The sequence below is a fragment of the Crocuta crocuta genome, unplaced genomic scaffold (genome assembly GCF_008692635.1).
Source record: "Crocuta crocuta isolate KB4526 unplaced genomic scaffold, BGI_CrCroc_1.0 scaffold166, whole genome shotgun sequence".
Taxonomy (NCBI): domain Eukaryota; kingdom Metazoa; phylum Chordata; class Mammalia; order Carnivora; family Hyaenidae; genus Crocuta; species Crocuta crocuta.
In genome coordinates, this window is record NW_027531018.1 from 302,237 (window position 1) to 321,355 (window position 19,119).

The following is a 19,119-nucleotide window of genomic DNA, read 5'->3' on the forward strand; positions in this document are numbered from 1 at the left end:
TGCAAAGAAAATATGTCAACATTTATAACTTGCACATATACAACCAATAACTAATTTGAAGATATAGTGGAAGAAAAGACCATTAGAATACAAAAGTATAAAATACCTAAGAATAAACTTAAGAAATATGTATGACATATATGAAGGCAGGCACTTAATGCTCCTTAGGGATGCAAAAAAGATACGAAAAGGCCTATCAAATTCTTGGATAAAAAGATGCTAATTCTCCTTAAATTCATTAATATGTGTATTTGATGTGGTGCTAGTGAAGATAACAATGGGATTTTTTTGGTGGGGGTTACGAAACAAGCTTATTCTATGTTCACATGGAAAAATAAACACCAAGAGATTCAAACATAAGGCTATGATAATTGAAACATTGGTATTACCAAATACCATGTTTAGTGTATGATAAAGATGGCCTATCAGATTAGTTAGAGAAAGAAGCTCTGTTCAATAAATAGTCAGGTAAGCAGGTAGCCTTCTGGGATGAAAAAGCTGTTTAAAGCAGTACCTCAAATGTTAAGCCAAAAGCTATATAAAACAAATTTAAAAAGATAAGTTCTAGCAGACAGCATGAGGAAGCTATTTTATAATGTTGGAGTACATAGGGCCTAAGTAAGACAGAGAACTGAGAAGCCACCGAAGAGATGGACCAATTTGATCACATTACCACCCCCCACCAAAAAAACAAACACAAAAACCAAAAAACAAAACTAAGTGAAAAAAATCTGCATATGGAAAGTCAGAGAACAATAAAATCGGGGAAAATGTTTACTTTTTATATAAAAAAGGGTACTGATGTCTGTAATAAAGAGATCCTACAAATCCATAAGAAAAAGTCCAACTCAGTAGACACATGGACAAAAGATACAAATAGCCTTTAGGAAGGGAAATAACAGTGGCATCTACACATGAAAAGACACTTAATCCATTTATTAAAAGAGATTTGTATGTGACAACTATGCCAAGGTACCATTTATCTCCATTAAATGGGCAAAGATTTAAAAGGTTTATAATCTGCACTGTAGAGGATATGAATGCAAAACCATGGCCTCTTTAGTGGCCAATTTGGCAAAATCTATCATAGGAAGAATCTCGTATCCTTTGGGAACTTCAGTTCTAGAAATTCATCCCTAGATATGAATACATCCTCTGAGATATACTGTATATACATATGTACTATGAATGTATCTTACATGTTCATACATATTACCTGTATGAGAAAGTGACTTATGTACAAGATCATTATTGTAGGAGTGTTTTTAATGGTTAAGGATTGGAAATAACTGAAATATTCATCCATGGCAACTGAATAAATACATTGTTACATCTGTAAAATATACCCAAGAATCTCTTAACACATTATTGTCTTGGAAAAATTGCCAGTATATGTTTGATGAAAAATGCAAGGTACAGAACAGTTTATATAATGTTTATCTGTGTTAAAGTGTTTTGCTTTTTATGAATAGATACAGCCTCTGGGGAGTGTAATTTGAATATGAAGACACCTCCACACCTTTTCAAAACAAATTGCACTTAGCACTTACTACATGTTGGTGGTGGTTATTTGCATTATAATTACTGGATTCTTTTATCTCATGAGTTGATTTTTAATGATTGGGTCTGGAAGAGGAAGCCCATTTTGCTATAAATGCTGCTTAGTGAGGGCCATACTCCTGTTGTTCATCAAAACTGCTACATATGCTTCCTAAAGTGTGTTTCTCAGAAGATGTCAGTACAAGCTCTACAAACCAAAGATGTCAAATAAAATTGGGGAACATTGGATTAAAACTAAGCAGGCTTCTTTCTTGCAGGTTTTCTTAGATTCTTAATACATATAATGTTCTTTGTGAATATTCAAGAGAGGTATTTAGAATGTGGTGTTTTCCAAATTTATTTGAAAGCAGAACTTTAAACAACAATGGTTACTACTTTTTTTCTTTAAAAAATATCTTTTGAGTAGTTGTCACATTGGAAAATAGCACTTTAATACTTAGATTTTGGCTTTGTTCACCTTCATTATTCATTTTAATAAATGTATATTTTTTATTTATGTCTAAGATGTCTGTCATCTCTCTCTGCCTGCTTTTCTTCCTCTGTGATATGCTACAACTCATTAATTTGTTTCTTGGCTGATGCCTTCCCAAAGTTCTCCAAATTACACTGGGTTTCTTGGGTAAATAAGAGACTCTATAAAAAGTAATGCAAAATCTCAGGGATTGATTGAATGGAAATTGAAGATTGAAGCTTCATTTGGTTCAACTTTTCCCAAAGCTTTAAAAGTTTTGCTCTTCAGGGGGAGGAATAAAATCAACTTAATGGGTAGATGGTTGAGGAATTGTGAGCTTAATGTGGAGAAGATGGCATCACCATGGGTCAGAAGATAGGGGTTCTCCCTCTGTCTTTACCATTTACCAGCTATTTAATCTTGAACAAGTCACTTAGCCTCTTATGCTTCATTTTTATCACCTGTAAAATTCAGGGATTGGGTTTAGGTCCATCCATTTTAAGGCTGACCTAAATTATTATTAATATGCTTAATGGAATCAGTGAAGATGTAGGACCATGTAGAATATATTTTGTTCTACCCTACCATTTCCACGTGTGAATATAGTCTATCTCAGGTCACGTCTTTTGGAGAATGAAATAATTCAATAATTAGCTCATAGTCAATTGCATGTATTTGAATGAACTCGTTGAACTTTTTGAGACTTCTGTTTTGATTGATTGATTTAATTACCCTCCAGGAAAGCACTTGATTATAGCACGGGTCAATTAATATAGTGCTGCGGATAAATCCACACCTCCTGTGTAAACCCCCTGCATCTGTTTTACTGATTATAGGGAGAAGTCCATGATGTGGATATTAATTATCCTCCCACCCACCCCCATCCCCTGTTCATTTGGTGGTTTTGCTGTGCTTTTTTTGTGCTCCTGCCTGCTAACAGATTTCTGAACTCAGCACAGCAGAGGTCTAAATTCACTGAATTTATGCCATCCGGAAATGAGATTTAGATTTTGTTCCTCTGTTGAAATTAGGGATGTGACCTAGCTATTACACAGAAGAGTGTGAGCCTGAATTTGATTTTATTATGTGGAGGTAGAATGTTTTGTTAGAAGGAGAGCACTTGCCTGAGCAGAGATCAGAGTGTGACTGAATGGTTAACTGCCAACCACCCCCCTTCCTCCCCCACCACCGCTTTTATCAGGAGAAATATTTTTTTTAAATGAAATGACAACCAAGAGAATTACCAAGACCCAGTGAATTTTTTTGAGAGTCCTTTCAATTTACTTGAGTTCTGTTTAACCTTGCTTTCGATGTCATTCTGTGCATTACTGTCAAAGGACTCGGCTTCCTTTGAAGTTCCAAAGTGTTGCTGCTGGCGGAATCTTGATGGTAAAATAGAAGTGGTTCTCAGTAAAGCCCTTACTGATACACAACGATGCCTTTTTACCTAAGTAAAAGCATATGTGTGTGAGTGCCTAAAAATGTAAGGGGGAGATATATGATATATTATAATGGACACTAAGATGGGAGAAGTATTTCTCATGAATTAGAGATGCCCTTTCATAATTCAAGAGTCACAGAATGAAGAAAGGCTCGAAATCACCTGAAAAGCATCTAGAAGCAATCTGTAATTCTTAAGAGGCAGTAGAAGAGCCTGTATCTCTCCAGTACATGATGATAAAACTGTTCATGTGGGATTATGGAAAAAGTAGCATTCTGTTCCCTTGTAAAACCTCTCGCAATTAAATGCCCGGAGATTTGATTATGAATTTTACTGTACTGTACCAGATGCTTAATAAATGATTAATTGATTAGAGTAAAGAAGGCAGATTTGAAGGTACTGAAGATATTTTGGTATTTTTAACTAACAAAAAATTCGACTGAATAAATCTGATGATCAAATTGGCCTTATTCAACTGATTTATGAATGGGGCAGCCTTCCGTGTAGCAGTATAAAGGAGCTTTTTTTTTTTTTTTTTTTTTTTTACAGAGATGTAGAAGAGAAAGGTTTTTAAAGGCAGAAAGGGGGCAAAAAAAAAGGAAATTATTAACAAAGAATGGGTTGTTTCAGGCAAGGCTGTCACCCTAAGGGAGATGGAAGGGGGTGTATTAGGTAGATTATCTCACTGTAGCTGTTTGGCTAATTCCATGTTGATTGGTTAAAGGTTACATTCCTGGGGGGATGGTGAGGGGGTTGGAAATGCAAATAGATTAGGTATTAAGTCTTGGTTTGCTCTTGGGGGGTGTTTAGCACAAGTGCCTCCATCTGGAGTCTTCTGTCTCCTTTTTAATAATATGAAGAATTTATTTGCATGTAAAATGTTACCTTTTATTTTCCATGCCTCATACTCACCCTTCTTGTCACTGGTCACTACCACTACCGCCCAGTTTTAAAGATTTAGGTCACACTGAGGTCTTCCTCCCCACTCCCCATTCTTCCCTTTTGTAAAACATTTGTTACAAGAAAAGGTATTACATTCCAAGCCTTTTAGGTATCAGTAGATCAAACGCATACATGAAACCTCTGACAGCGACTTCTAGGAAACCATCTTTTAATATATTGGACTGTTGCAGAAAAGTTACTGCATTAACGAGTGGCTCATCCTTGTTACACACAGATTTTGGAGACATATTTGTTGTACTAGACTCTTACCTTGAATAGCTCACTTTAACCTAAATTGGGAGAATATTTTACCCAATACTTATAACTGTATCAAAACAAATTGTACCTTATTTCTTGCTTTTGCATAAGTAGTTGTGATCATATGTAATTACAGCATTGCACTGTGCTTTTTCTTCATATGATAAATGGCATTTTCCATTTTATCATAAACTCATAAAGATTTTTGATGGCTGACAAAATTACAGTTAAGTAAATTATGTTGTGTCAAAATTACTTAACTCTTCCCCAGTTATTGGGCATTTAAATGTTTTTTATGCTTTAAATTTAAAAGTATGTGTGTGTGTGTGTGTGTGTGTGTACACACACACATATATTTATATATATAATTTCATTTTATTTTAATTCCAGTATAGTTAACATACAATGTAATAGTTTTAGGTACAGTATAGGGATTCAGCACTCCCATATACACCTGCTTCTCATCACCACAAGTGCACTCCTTAATTCTTATCATCTATTTAACCCATCCCCTCACTCACATCCCCTCTGGTAACTGTCAGTTTGTTCTCTGTAGTTAAGGGCCAAATTTAAGTATAGCATTTATTGTTTTCTTACAAGATGTTCTTACCTGGACATTTGTGTAGCTTCCACCTATTTTGGTCTTGAACAGTGTGGCTTCTTATGATTCTGTTTAGCGTTTGCATTAGCTTCTGCCTTTTGTACTCTGTGTTTAGGGTTCATGTTTTTGCTGTGCTCTCCAGGACACTGCTAGGTATTCTTTGTGTTTCTCTCAGGTAGGATAATTTCCCAAAGTTCTTCAGACCCCTGTATTTCTGGCTGTACAGTAGGGATTAAACCATCCATTTGTGTTGTGAAATTTATGTTCCCAGTTAGGCCTGATGAGAGGAGATGTGTGTCTAAGACCAAAGTATGCATGTTGCTCATGGGCTGGCAAAAAAACCCCAGAACTTTTAATTGTCAAAGTCAGCGTAGGGTAGAGACACCAGGGAATATTTTGGGAGTATTGCACACTTTTAAAAAGTTGATTGTGGAAGTCGTTTGTGGCCCTGCCTTTACTATTTGGTATTGTGTTGTCATTGTCTTGATACAGGGCTGCTGATGGCATGGGTATGGATTTATTTAGTTTCATGTTTTTTTCCCTATTCTGCAAGAAGTCTATAGTTATGTAACATCTCTTAGACAATGGAGGAATCTTCTACTTTCTGCTACCCAGAGGGTGTCTTTCTTTTTTATTTTATTTTATTTTTTTTTAATGTTTTATTTATTTCTAGGAGAGAGAGAGAGAGAGACAGCGTGAGCAGGGGAGGGTCAGAGAGAGAGGGAGACACAGACTCTGAAACAGGCTCCAGGCTCTGAGCTGGCAGTCAGCACAGAGCCCAACGCGGTGCTCGAACCCACGAACCGCGAGATCATGACCTAAGCGAAAGTCGGACGCTTAACCGACTAAGCCACCCAGGTGCCCCTCAGAGGGTGTCTTTCATTTTTGGCTAACATTCAGATGTTTAAGTAAAAATTTACTTTTTGCTTATAATTTTCTTTTTGATAAAGAGAAGTGAGATCTGAGGAGAACCCACTCAGTGCACCACAGATGGTGGGGAAAGGGAGGGGAGAAAAATTAGAGAAATCTTAGGCTGGATTTTTGCAGTTTATTTATGATGGTGGGATATTTTTTATTCCTTTCTATAGATTTCCGAAGTCTTCTGGGAGTTCCCAACAGTCCCAAGTTTGGAGAAATCTTTTCCGCCCATCTGATAGCGTGAAGTGAGCAAATACAGCCCAGCACCAGGCTACTGAAGAGAGCAGTCACAGGTAATGTCTTCTCATTACTATTAATAGGCATTCAGTACTGTTCAGTAACAGGGTTAAAAAAAAAAAGCAAAAACTGCTTGAACTTACACATCCAAGTGAACATTATCTTGTTCAAAATAGTTTGAGAGGCTATTTTGTACTCAAAACATTATAATTTATTTATGTGGTTTTTGGATCTGCATCTTGATCCTTTAGTAGCATTCTTTTTTCTCGTTTTTAATTTTTTAACATTTATTCAGTTTTTTGAGAGGCAGACTGAGCACGAGTGGGGTAGGGGCAGAGACAGAGGGAGACACAGAATCTGAAGCAGGCTCCAGGCTCTGAGCTGTGAGCTGTCAGTACAGAGCCCGAACCCACGTGGGGCTCGAACCCACAAGATCATGACCTGAACCAAAGTCCAAAGCTTAATCGACTGAGCCACCCAGGCATCCTCTCTGCTAGCACTCTTAAACATCCTATTTTCTGTGGTGGCACATCTCAACCCTGTGGGGTATGTTTGGGAAGTAGTCTAAACTTCTTTAGAGCTAGGGTGTTGAATCTCTGGGGTCTAATTTTGATCCAAACCTAGAAGGTGCAATAACATAATGAAAACCGTTTTCCTTTTTGTAATTTGTGTTTGAAGGCTTATACACTGTATTAAAAGTTAATTCTAAGAAGAGGTGACTCTAAGTTTCAAACAATGGTAGTATTGTTAAAATAAGCAGTAGGGCTTGTAGCTTACAGAGAAGCACGTGTGCTATCTATTTGACTTTGTATATGCTGGTATTCCTTCTTATTAAAATCAATCAGTCTGCATTGTAGAAAGGGTTCCTGTGTTAATGAGGCTAAATAAGATGGGATCTAAACTTCCCTATAAGGTATACCTCTGAACCATTGTAATTTGCGTCTTTCTGATAGTGTGTCTTGCATTGCTTTTCCAAGTCTTACTAGGGTACTTGTTTAAAATGCACATTAAAAATTCAAATTATTAGGTCCCAATCTAGGGTGACAGAATTAGAATGGTATGGGGAAGGGTTTGGGAATCTGCATTTTACAAGTAAATACCATCAAAGATTGACATCCCCAATTCATAAAATCATACTTGTATCTAATCTTTGTATTTTTTTTAATGTAAAGGTGTTATTGCTTTGAATAAAATAGCACAGGACTACATTCTCAAGTAGCTTATTATTAGATCAAATTGAGAATGTAATTGAATAAAACTGTACTTTGAACTTTATGTCTAAATTCAAAGTGGTTGTAGCTTTTCCTTAGATGCAAATGGATAAGTTTGTTTTTGACATTTAGATGCCATATGCTAAATTTTGTGAAATATCTGCTCTTCATATTTGCTAATAAGTTGTACCTCAGATATCTTACTCAAGTGTGGATGGTAAAGAGGATTAGGGAGACACTGGAGGCCCCTGGAGTCTATGCTCCACTCATTTACCATCAGCTGACTGTTTTTCAGTAAACATTGTGAGGAAAGTTTTGCTTGCAATTTATGGTTCAAACAGAAAAAAGACTTGGGGGCACCTGGGTGGCTTACACGTTTGAGCATCCGACTCTTGGTTTTGGCTCAGGTCATGATCTCACAGTTTGTGGGGTCGAGCCTCTTATGGGGCTTCACATTGGCAACGTGGAGCCTGCTTAGGATTCTTTCTCTCCCACTCTCTCTGCCCTTCCCCAGCTCTCGTTTTTTCTCTCAAAATAAATAAGTAAACTTAAAAAAGAAAAAATACTTCATAGTGTCCTGAAATTTTGGGAAGCTCTTTGAATCCCCCAAATGAAAGGGAGTATTAACATGAAATAAAACAGTGGCCTCTGTTACGATGTTATTTTCATTACCATGTACATTCTTTAGTAATCGTTCCTATAAATTTACTATTTTGGGGTAATGTAAGCCTAACGCATAAAATGTGTTATTTTTTTTCTTAAAAGTTTCTTTTTAATGTTTTTTATTTATTTCTGAGAGAGAGAGAGAAAGCATGAGAAGGGGAGGGTCAGAGAGAGAGGGGGAGACACAGAATCTGAAACAGACTCCAGGCTCTGAGCTAGCTGTCAGCCCAGAGCCTGACGCAGGGCTCGAACCCAGGAACTGAGATCATGACCGGAGCCAAAGGCAGATGCTCAACTGACTGAGCCACCCAGGCGCCCCTAAAATGTTATTTTTTAGATATTTTCAAGTTTACAGATTATACCTTTACTTTAAAAGATATGTGCAATATTACAGCATTCTGTGCATGTTAATATTGAGAGATAAATGTAAAATAAAAATGGTGACTGTAGATTTCTAAGTAAAGGCTATTATTTTGAGATGCTTGTTTCCTTTTTTAAAAAAAATATTTTTTTAATGTTTATTTTTGAGAGAGAGAGACAGAGCATGAGTGGGGGAAGGACAAAGAGAGGGGGAGACACAGAATCCAAACAGGCTCCAGGCTGTGAGCTGTCAGCACAGAGCCCTACGCGGGGTTCAAACTCACAGACTGTGAAAACGTGACCTGAGCAGAAGTTGGACGCTTCTGAACCATCCAGGCACCTCTTGAGATGCTTGTTTCTTAAAATATTTAATTTATTGATATGAAACATTCCATTAACTTTATACTTGAAAATTATGTTAAAATGCACAACATAAAATTTACCCTTTAACTCTTTTTAAGTGTGTAGTTCAGTATTGTTTAGTATATTCACATTGTCATGCAACCAATCTCCAGAATGTTTTCATCTTGCAAAACTGAAACCCTCCCTGTTAAGCAGCCACTCCCCATTTCTTCCTCTCCCTCAGCCCCTGGCAACCACCATTCTACTTTCTGTCTCTCTGAATTTAACTGTTCTGGATACCTCATATATGTGGAATCATATAGTATTTGTCTTTTTGTTACTCTCTTGTTTCACTTAGAATAACATTTGTCCATATTGTACCATGTGCCAGAATTTCCTTACTTTTTAAGGCTGAATAACATTCCACCACATTTTTGTTTATCCATTGATCAACTGATGGACTTTTGGGTTGCTTCAGCTTTTTGGCTGTTGAGAATACTGCTGCTGCCTTTGTGGTGTATAAGTATTGTGTCCCTGTGTTCAGTTATTTTGACTGTATATATCTAGAAATGGAATTGCTAGATCAAATGGTAATTCCATTTTTGATTTTTTTGAAGCACTGTTTTCCATAGCAGCTACATCATTTTACATTCCCACCAATGGTGACCAAGAGCTCTCCACAACCTCACTGACATTAGTTTTTGTTTTTTGTTTTGATTTTTAATAGCATCCATTCTGATGGATGTTGAGTTGGTATCTTGTGGTTTTGATTTGCAATTCCCTAGTGATTAGTGATGGTAAACACCTTTTCATATGCTTGTTGGCCCTATGTGTACCTTTTTATTAGAAATGTTTAGTCAAGTCCTTTGTCCATTCTTTTCTTTTTAAAAATTTTTAATGTTTATTTTTGAGAGAGAGAGAAAGAGGGAGAGCGAGCAAGTGCATGAGCTGAGGAGGGGCAAAGAGAGAGAGGGAGAGAGAGAGGGAGACACAGAATCTGAAGCAGGCTCCAGGCTCTGAGCTGTCAGCACAGAGCCCAACATGGGGCTTGAACTCACAAACTGTGAGATCACGGCCTGAGCCGAAGTAGGACGATTAACTGACTGAGCCACCCAGGTGCCCCTTGTCCTTTGTCCATTCTTTAATTGGGTCGTTTGTCTTTTAGTTTTGAGTTGTAGTTTTTTTTATACTATATTCTGATATTAATCCTTTATCAGGAATATGGCTTGCACATATTTTCTCCCATTCTGTGGGTTGCCTTTTTAGTCTGTTTATTGTGCCCTTTGATGCAAAAAAGTTCTTAATTTTGATGTAGTTCAGTATACCTATTTTGTTGCTACATGTGTGAATCAAGGTCATGAAGCTTTCCCCCTATGTTTTCATCTAAGAGTTTTTTAGTTTTAACTTTTATTTTAGATCTTTGATTCATTTTGAGGTAATTTTTGTAGATGGTGTAAAGTAATGTTCCAACTTCACTCCTTTGTATATAGGTATCTGGTTTTCCCAACACTGTTTGTTGAAGTGAAGTTTATACTTTTAAAGACAGTTTAAGGAAAAGAAAAGCAGAAACTCATAAATGGCTATGTTGTATCTATGTAGGAATTCCCAGAAACTTCTCTGTATTTAAGAAGATATGTCAGACTATTTCAGAAACAAAAGAGTATTGCATAAATATGAAGCCCACTTAGACTAAAGTTTAATAAACGTAGGTTGGTGTAAAGCCTGTGTTTAAGTTTTGTTTGTTAGTTGGTGGGCAGTGACTTCTGATATTTGAGCTTTGATTGTGGTAAACTTTGAGTTTTGTTTTTTTGGTATGGGTGTGTGCGTGTGTGTGTGTGTGTGTGTGTGTGTGTATGAGAATGGTTACAGGGCTTTTCCCAGTTAACTCTGGCCAATGAAGGATCCTCTAATGTTTTAGCGAGCTTTAGTTTCAAGATCATAAACAGAATCAACCTTTTCATGATAAAGAATAGCCAGTAATGAATCCTGGGGATGAAACCTTTAGCCAGCTCAAACATTCACCTGTCTGTGTAGCAGAAGTTAACTTGGAACCTGTTTTTGCCTCTTAGCTGTAAAAAGCAGTGTGTGTGTGTGTGTGTGTGTGTGTGTGTGTGTGTGTGTGTGTGTACAGAATGATACTTACACTGGTTTTGAAAAGGTCAGACATCAGATATTGTACCCTTAGAAGTAAGGTTATTTTGGGAGGGGAGGAGGGTCCTTGGCACCGGGTGGGAAGAATATAATAGCAAATATATGTAACTGAGAGGAAAGCCTGGGCAGAAGACAGAGGGAGCAGCTTAGGTGGGGGTAGGAGTGACATGGATAATGAAAGGATTGTACATTGAGGTGCATTACTTTCCTCAGAGGAAATAGTAGCAGACACTAAAGGTAGCACAGCAAGTACCACAAATGGAAAGTGGGTTTGAAAGGACCTGGAGAGACAATATGATATAAAATGTGTATGATAGTCTTGAGGAGATGCTGTCAGTGGAATTCATCTGCTAGGGATTTTGTCCTCAGAACAGTGAGACAAATAGCAGGTAGACAGGCAATTACAGATATTCTGAGCTGTTGAGAGAATTACATATTTGAATGTAGTGTTTCAGGGTTAAGACTTGTCTGCATGAGCGAAGAGCAGCAGTTACAGCAGCACCAGAATGCTGTCTTAGGATGTAAAACCGGATGTCTGAGTCATGCAAAATCGGGGTGGTGAGTGGCTCCCATGGCTTTGTGTGGGACCAGTGGGAAACCATTTTCAAAAGTGGTTTTGAATAAGAAATCTAGCCTCAGAACTGGACTAGATTTTTCTGAGTAAATAATGCCGAGGGAGCATAAGGCAAGCTGACAGGCAGCAAACACCAACCCCCCAGGTGGGGTGTGTGTGGTACCACGAGTGCTCCTGGCTGCCTAAGAACAAAAGAAAGGGGAAAACAAATGGTTAACTGATAAGAGATCACAGTCTTGCAGGACAGGAGTTTCCATCAGTTTACACTGAAAACTGGCCATCTTATCAACAGCCTAATCTCCATAAACCTATAGGCTCAGTTTCCTGGAGCCCCAACATCACCCTCCCTTCCATAGTGATGTGGTGAACGAAGAAGGAAATGGCAAGTAAAAAAGTAAAATTAAATTTCTTTTTAACCTGCGGTCCATTGACAAATACTTGAGGAAAATACTTCACAACCCCAGTGTAGCTCTTTCTGCCCAGGAGTCCTGTCCTGTGCTTTAATGAAATCACCTTTTTGCACCAAAGAATTCTTTCTTGGTCAGCTCCGGACCCCCACCACTCCAAAACCACATCAATTAACATAAAGAGATACCTACAATGGCTTTGTACAGTCAAATAATCAAACCAGCTACATAGTGCTATCGTTCTGAAATTTGGTCATTCTGCATGTATCTTTTTATAATTTATAGATTTTAAAATCACGATCTATCTTTAAATGTTTTGTGAAACTTGTCCTATTATTTATTCAGTTATTTTTGTTTCTTCACAGGTTCCACGACCCTTGTAATTTCATTCTAGTTTAGTTTGGATCTTTTCCAGCTCTCTGTGTTCCTTCCAGTTTACCAGAATGGCTTAGAATGAATGTATGTAATTTATGTTTGGTCATGTTTTTTATTTCATTTTCAACAACGTTTCTGAAAAACATTGCCTTTTCTTGGTCTTTAAGGGTACAGGGCTGCTCTGAATTGATGTATTCGGAGAAAAGTCTAATTGCTCTAGTGCAGACCAGAGGTTGTCAAAGTGTGGTCCCAGATGAAAAGCATCAGCTTCACCTGGATGCTTGTTATAAGTGTAAATTCTTGGAGCACCTGGGTGGCTCAGTTGGTTGTGTCCAATTTCAGCTCAGGTCATGATCTTGTGGTTCGGGATTTCGAGCCCTGTGTTGGACTCTGTGCTGACAGCTCAGAGCTTAGGGCCTACTTCAGATTCTGTGACTCTCTCCATGCTTACACTCTGTTTCTCTGTCTCTTTCAAAAATAAATAAACATTAAAAAATTTAAAAAGAGATGTAAATCCTTGGGTTGAATCAGAAACTCTGAGGGTAGAGCTCAGATAGTTATATTTAACAAGACCTCCAGATGATTCAGATGCATATCAAAGTTGGAGAACTGCTCCAGTCACTCTCATTAGCTATGTGCTCTTGACCCAGTCATTCGTATTCTTTAGCTCTTGGTTTTCTGATCAGATAAATCAAGGGTTCTCAAATATTAGTGTGCACATGAATTATCTAGTGAGCTTATTTTAAAAATTTCAAAAGGCAGTAAATGTTTTTTTTTTTTGTTTTTTTTTTAAGGCAGTAAATGTTTTCTAACCTCATACCCTGAGATTCTGATTCAGTAGGCCTTGGATGACTCCATTGTCTGTGTTTAAGCAAGTTTTCATATTTATGATCTGTACCAGTGGATGTCTCTGAGTTTCCTTCAAGTTCTAAGGCAATGTGATTTAAAATGGCTTTTTTGGGGGGTTCAATAGCTGAAAGCTTGGGGGCCAGAACTTTATTTGCAAAGTGCAGTTTGGATTATTTTTCACTGAAACCAGCATGTTCTGATTTTGAAAAAATCAGAATCTTACCTTGAAAAATCTTGTTCTTTCTTGACTACTTAGATTACTGTATGAGATTTTTCTGAGGCTAATCGTCTTGGTAAGGCGCAGTCTGCTCACTTAAAAGAGCTTTCTGTCTCTTGTAAACTTGGAGATTTTATCATGTGGCTCTTTAGGTAATTTATAAATATAAACACTGGCTCTTAGGGAACACNTTGAGCTTATTCCCTATGTGTGATATGTTTCCCTCATCTGACTTTAGAATGAGTTGAGATCAAGCCACTTTGGCATGTGGATTACTTTGAGCTGAATTCAAGGCCTACAAGACTCAAAAAGAGGCCCCCCCACCCCCTGCCCCCCGCCTTAGGTGCCTAAAAGAATTTACATAGAGGGCTTGGTCCAGGAAGAGAACTGTCACCGGAGGTAACTATCAGGAATATGGTCTAGGTGTGGTAAGCTGGAGTGAAGCTTGACAAGGCTAGAAAACCAGGCTCCTCTCTGTGTCTCCTTGTCTCTGCATGGCATGGCAAACACTTGTTTACCAAACATTAGCTCTTCCCATCTTTTGTAAACTGTCCTTCTCCCCTTTAAAGTCTCATATCGCTACTCCCTCCTCCTTAGCTCAGGAAGGCATCTAAGCCTCAAATGCCCAACTGCCTGTGGGTCACATTTTTATGGGGCTCCTGAATGTATGTAATGAAATTTGTTTTTCTCCTGTTAATCTGTCTTTTGTCACTTTAATTAATAGACAGCCAAAAGAACCTAGAGAGGTAGACGGAAAATTTCTGCTTCCCTCCCATGCCATTCATATTTTTGTTTCTTTAATTTTTATGGTATAACCTTACTAGAAATATTTTTGTGAGTTGCTTTCTTAGTGGCTGCTCCTTCTCAGTCTTTTTTTCCTTTATCACTTGAATGTCAGGGTTCCCCAGAAGCTTCTTTCCTCCACATCTCACCCACATGCTCTCCCCTCAGGGCCCACTTCTGCATGTCTGTCAGGCCTTCCTCAAATGTCCCCTTAATTCCACCCTTTCTAAAGTCACACCTGACTCTCAGAACTCCCCTCTGAGCTTTAGCCTCATATAATCAGCTGCTTATTGGATGTCTCACAGGCAGATCAAGTTAAAATATCCAAAATGGAACTTTTCTTCCTACTCCCCTTAAATCGGTGCCTCCTTTCATGTTCCTTGTCTTGGTGAATGGCATCACCATGACCCTTTATGTAACTAACATTTATCCAGCAATTCCTCTGTACCAGGGGCTATGCTAAGGACTTTGATGTAAGTATCACACAATTCTTTGAGGTAGATTCTATTGTTATTCCCATCATACAGATGGAGAAACTGAAGTATGTAGTGCTCAAGTAAATTCCCTAAAGTCACAACTATTAATTGGTAGAAATGGAATCCCAGATTTTGTAGTCTTAATCATTGTGCCCTGCTACCTTCTTCTCTCAGTAGCCCGGCCAGATGTCTAGGGTTATTCTTTCCTTCACTCTCTTTCCCTCTGCATGTCTGCTCAGTCCTCTTGAGCACACCTACCAAATTTCTCTCAGAAGCACAATCTACTTCTCTCTCTCTCTCTCTTTTAAGTTTATTTATTTTGAGAATGAGAGAGAGGAAGAGAGTGAGCATGTTCTTGTTCACACGAACAGGGGAGTGGCAGACGGAGAGGGAGAGAAAGAATCCCAAGCAGGCTCGTGCTGTCAGCATGGAGCCGGATGTGGAGCTTGAACTCATGAACCTTTAGTTCATGACCTGAGCTAAAATCAAGAGTCAGACGCTTAACCAACTGAGTCACCCAGGCGTCCCTCTCTGCTTTCTATTATAAATATTCTGATCTAGGTCTTCATCATCACTCGCCCCTGCTATTATAACCTGTGTCCTCTTTTCATCCATTTATTTATACTATGGCCGGTCTGTTACTCGTCCTTGTACTAAATCTGATTATGACACTTTTCTGCTCTCACCAGCCTAACCTGTCCATGACCGGACAGCTAGTGTTGGGTGAATCCTTGATTATTTCATTTCTCTGTTGAGCAAGCCCCTGAAGGGATGTTTCAGGCATTTGAAGAATCTCACCCTAAGGCAGAGAGCTGGACGGGTGCAGTACCTGCACCTTGGTGGTACTTGACATTTCCAGAGTTACAAAATAAAAGATAAATGATATCTCTGTTTTTGCCTTTTTGGTCCTTAATTTTTATTTAGAGCAATAAAAGAACAAAAAAGTCGGAGTCCAGTCTGGTGCAGAGAGGGTCACATCTGTCCTTTTGGCTGTTCCTAGGAAGAGTGCTGTCCCCACTGCACTCCAGTTCTGTGCTCCAGCAACGCCGACTGTTGGCACTTCCTGCAACACGTCATGCTCCCTCTTGTTCCTCGGGGTCTTTGCGTATGCCCTTCCCTCACCTGGAATACTCCTCCCTCACTGTCCCTTTGCCTGGCTAACACTAACTACCATTTCCATTTTCAGGTCTCAACTTCAATTTCAGATCACCTGGAAAGCCACCTCTGATCCCGTTTACCTTTCAATAGTTTGGGTTAAATGCTTTTTCTTATCTGCTACCATAGCATACCATTCTTTCTGTACCGTCTGATTTATCAATTGTTTAAAATTCTATTTTGAGAGAGAGAGTGTGTGTGTGGGGAGGGGGGAATGTTGCAAAGAGAGAGGGAAAGAGCAACTCAAGCAGGCTCAGCTTAGAGCCTGACATGGGGCTTGATCCCACAACCGTGAGATCATGACCTAAGCTGAAATCAAGCATCAGAGACTTAATTGACTGAGCCACCCAGATGGCCATATCAAACTGCTTTTTAATTGTCTGTTCAGTTTTTCTTTTAGACTCTAAGCTACGTTATTGCTGTGTTTCCATTGCCCAGAGTAGCTATTGATTTTATGGAAAATGAGTATTTAAATGAGCTAATTAATTCCTGCCAATTCCAGCTGCTGTTTACCTTTTTAAAAATAACTCTAGAAGTTGATATATCAGTCAGGGTTAGGTTCACCCGTAAGTAACTACCAGAATGAATGGCTCAAACAAATTAGGGGATTATTTTGTTCCACATAAAGTAAGTCTGGCACTAGGCTACCCAGGTTTAGTGTGGTGGTTTCTTGGTTATCAGAGACCTAGGTCCTTCCATCTTTCTGCTTCACTGTCTTGGGTGTGATCCTTACCCCATGTTCCCATCTCAAGATGAATGTCAGAAGGCTAGCCCATGTCTAGGTCCTCATTATAGAAAAGAAGGGAAAGTCAGAATGCAAAAGGGAACTTGCCAGCAGCCTGTCTCTTGCGTCCACCCCTTTTGAAGGCTTTCCTGAGAGGCCTACCATGGATTTCCCCTTATACTCCTTGGTTAGATGGTATCACAGCATCACCTCTGGCTGCAGGAAGGGAGGCCAGGAGACCTTTTTTTTTTTAAATGTTTATTTTTGAGAGAGAGAGACACACAGACAGTGTGAGTGGAGGAGGGCCAGAGAGTGAGGAGACAAAGAATCCGAAGCAGGCTCTGGGCTCTGAGCTGTCAGCACAGAGCATGGCACAGGACTTGAACTCACAAACCACGAGATCATGACCTGAGCCAAAGTCAGACACTCAACCGACTGAGCCACCCAGGTGCTCCCAGGAGATCTACTTTTTGCCTTAGATCTTGGCTGCTTGCTACAAAATTGGTGTTCTGTTAATAAAGGGAGAATTTGCTTTCTTTTTATATATTTTATGGTCTTTATTCACAGGCATGTAAAAAATCTAAATGACTACTTTTATGAAACTGTTATTTTTTTCTGGGTATTTGCATTTAGTGATTTGAGAGTATACCTTCTTAAAGTTTCATTGAGATGTGCCCCAATCTTCTGGTGGGAGTATAAATTGCTAGAACATTTATTAAAATATTTGGCAAGAGAGATCAAGAAGTAAGGAATTTCTGTGAATCTCTTTTGCGTCACTTTTCATAAAACTAAAATCTAAATTCCATAAATTGGATTATTTTGAGAATGTAATGACTTGGGAAAATGTTTAGGATATAATATTAAAGAGAAGGAGCAGGAATCACGATTTGATTCCAAGTCTTTAAATTCTTTAAAAAAAATGCAATTTTAACAGTTGTCCTTCATTCCACTATAAGAATATATTTGATCCTTCTTATAATTGAACACAGTTTCTTCCAGTTTTTCACTATTAGAGATATTTTTTCATGAAAGACTTACTACATTTGTATATAATTTTATTTAGATTTTGGTGTTTTTTTGGTAGATTTATAGAAGAATGAACAGAAGAGATTAAAGATATAGATCCCTTATTTGTTTTCTTTTGTCAGTTCTTTTGCCAGCGGTATACACACACACATATCTTTTGATTTTGTAAAATTTATAAAATTATTAGAAAGTATAAGGAAAAGACTAGAAAGAAAGATATTAGAGCTTTAAAAATAGTATATCTCTTGTGTTTTGAGTGATTTTTACTGTTCTTATATTTTCTATATATTCTTTCTTTGCAATGACTATTGTTTCTTATGACTTAAAAAAAGGAATTTAGTTGAAAATAAAGAATATGCCTTCTATTTTGATGATCAACTGTGGCTTTGCTATTTAGGGGCTTAGCATCAAAGGTAAAGTTGAATATTGATGTTTTAATCAAAGAATAAGCAATGGCAGATGTACCCTAATAGGGTTTAGAATTTACATGTTAGACATGTTTTCCTGAATTGTTTGAGAGATCCTTTCTCTAGTTTGCCTAGTATATTTCTACCTTACCTAATGGAAACTAGAAAGTTGAAATAACAAAAGTTGCTGGATCTTTTTATTCCCCCCCGTGGCATTTGTTGTGGTTGTTAAAAACAAAAGCACCACAAAACTTAAATTCTCAAATTCAGTAGCTGGATTGGAGTATCACCTCTATGTAGTCCTAGGGTCATTTTTAACTAAGTCATCATTTCCAGGGCAATTCTATTAATATTTAAGTATATATTTGTTCTAGAGGCAAAAAAAAAGTGAGAGGATTGTGGAATATATGGGTTCATGTAAGTGACCTTTAAGCAAGGTAAGATGTCCCAGTGACTTCGTTCATATTCACGAGCTCTGTAGCCAGGAATCGAGTAATTTTAGAGATGCATTCCAGAGTGTTAGATAAGGAGAGAATGTATGAAAAACATGTTAAATGTAAACCAAAGTAGTGTCAGTTAAAAAACAACAAAAATAAATCTCTAAATCAACTCTGTATGTGGGGATTTAGGGATCTAGAGATGGGAATGCAAGGTTTAGATTATGTTTGTTGGGGAAAGGGCAGATTTGTGGGAATTTGTTTTGAATAGTTTTCTACAGACTCCTGAGAATGAGCATACTTTTCTAATGTAAAAACATTCTGTGGGCTGCTATAAGATTTTACCCTTAATTCTGTTTTTCCTCAACTGAGAAAATAATATTGATAAAGTTATGAAGACTCCACTTATACTTTTAAGTAAGTTGGTATTTTATTAAATATTATGTTATACTGTCTAGATGTACTTGAAAAGTGGTTCAAGTGGAATTTGGGCAACAATGGCCCATGGATGAAATCTGGCCTGCTGCCGATTTTTTTTTTTTCTTTTAAACCAT

The 19,119-nt window shown here is 38.0% G+C and overlaps 1 protein-coding gene across 1 annotated transcript in view; it reads left to right on the forward strand.

Moving 5' to 3' along the window:
- The window catches only part of FHIP1A (FHF complex subunit HOOK interacting protein 1A), a 246,920-nt gene that overhangs the window by 67,437 nt on the left and 160,364 nt on the right, over positions 1–19,119 (forward strand). The window contains exon 2 of the mRNA XM_077770959.1: positions 6,342–6,464. The gene's annotated coding sequence lies outside the window, so the exon portion shown is untranslated. The remainder of the gene's footprint in view (positions 1–6,341; positions 6,465–19,119) is intronic.